This window comes from Cicer arietinum, chromosome 7 (assembly GCF_000331145.2).
Source record: "Cicer arietinum cultivar CDC Frontier isolate Library 1 chromosome 7, Cicar.CDCFrontier_v2.0, whole genome shotgun sequence".
Taxonomy (NCBI): domain Eukaryota; kingdom Viridiplantae; phylum Streptophyta; class Magnoliopsida; order Fabales; family Fabaceae; genus Cicer; species Cicer arietinum.
The window spans coordinates 48,173,135-48,174,904 of NC_021166.2; the positions used below are offsets into that span (position 1 = coordinate 48,173,135).

The window sequence follows — 1,770 nt, forward strand, 5'->3', positions numbered from 1 at the left end:
TGGATCTACCAAGATGTAGCAAGACCTTAAGAAAAATTATTGGTGGCCAAGTATGAAGGTTGATGTGGCTACTTTTGTGGGTCAATGCCTAACTTGCCAAAAGGTGAAAATAGAACATCAGAGACCAGCAGGATTGCTACAGCCTCTAGAAATACCTGAATGGAAATGAGACTCAATTTCCATGGATTTTGTTGTAGGTTTGCCACATACCCACACTGGGTATGATTCCACTTGGGTGATTGTGGATAGATTAACTAAGTCAACCCATTTCTTACCAGTAAAGTCAAACTACAACACCCTCAAACTAGCCAAGTTATTCATTAAGGAAATAGTTAGATTGCATGGGGTGCCTTTTAGTATCATATCAGATAAGGACCCTAAGTTTACCTCCATATTTTAGAAGGCATTTCAAAAGTCTCTAGGAACTAGACTACACCTTAGTTGTTTGGGAAGGATCTTCTGTAGAAGAAGCAACATGGGAAGCAGAGACAGACATGCAAAGGGAGTAACCTTACCTTTTCCAATAGGTAATCTACTGAATTTCGAGGGCAAAATTTTTATTAAGTGGTGGAAGATGTAACAACCATTTAAAAATAAATAACTAGTTTATTTGTTAAATTAATAAGAAAAAAAATAAATAACTAGTTTATTTGTTAAATTAATAAGAAAAAAAAGGCGTTACTGGTTACTGTCCTTCATCCTCCCAATCTTCATCTTCCACCTCTCATTTTACTTATTTTCTTCATTTTGCAAATCAGTTAAACCAAAAGCTTTTAGAACCATTTTTAAATCTTGTCTCATCTGTTCATAACTAATTAAACCAAGGAAGCATAATAACCCAAAAATGAAGAACTTGAGTCGAAGTGGCAATTCATGAAAAAGGGGAGCTCAACAATCAATCTAATTAGAACGTCTTCTCCATTATCACAAACAGTGAGTTTCTATCATTCTTCATTTAAGAAATTTCTCCAAAGATTTGTGCATGCATTTGGTTTTATTTCCTAATGGATAGAAAATTCTATTTTTTATCCCAAATATTCAATGCATGAGAGGTGTTTGATGAAAATACTGCGATAACGGCTACAGGAGCTTTGTGGTATTTAAGTTTGGTTTTCTAAACAAGTCTTAGAATAAGATTTTTCATGAATTATTGATTTCGAATTTTGAGATGAGACCAACTATGTTGTGTTTATAGGCGAGTTCTTTTTATTAAAGGGTTTTTGTTGTTGTTGTTGTTGTTGTTGTTGTTACGATTAGGGATTTCATTTTTCTGAAGTTGTTGAAAATAAGTTAGAACGTAGGCTGTTGTTTATGGTTGTGATGTTTGTGAATGAATTATGTATTAGGAAAAATTTAATTGTATGTGCATCACTAGATTTAAGGTGATTATGCTTGTCGAACACGATTTATGCTCGTTACTGCTGTTGTTGCCTCTGATGTGTGTTTGTCAAATTGTGTTATGTTACGCTAATTTCGTTTAGAATGAAGATTTTAGGTGCTGAAATTTTTGAGTAAACTATTGTGGATTATTACAAATTAGGAGAATTAGAGTGCGATGAAATGAAATTTTGCATATAGGTGTTTTTTTTTTAAATAAAAAAACTGCATTCAAATGATTTTTTCATGACTTTTATGTTGTTATTAATTTCATGACTTTTATATGTTTACTATTTTTCATGACTTTGATGTGTTACTATTTTCATGACTCAAATGTTGCTTTTATATTCCTGACTATAATTTTTATTTTGAATTAAGGACTTAGGATTAAAT

At 32.1% G+C, this 1,770-nt stretch overlaps 1 protein-coding gene across 1 annotated transcript in view; it reads left to right on the forward strand.

Annotated features, from left to right (window-relative positions):
- LOC105852616 (uncharacterized) overlaps positions 1-1,770 on the forward strand; it is an 8,318-nt gene that overhangs the window by 5,471 nt on the left and 1,077 nt on the right. The window lies entirely within an intron of this gene.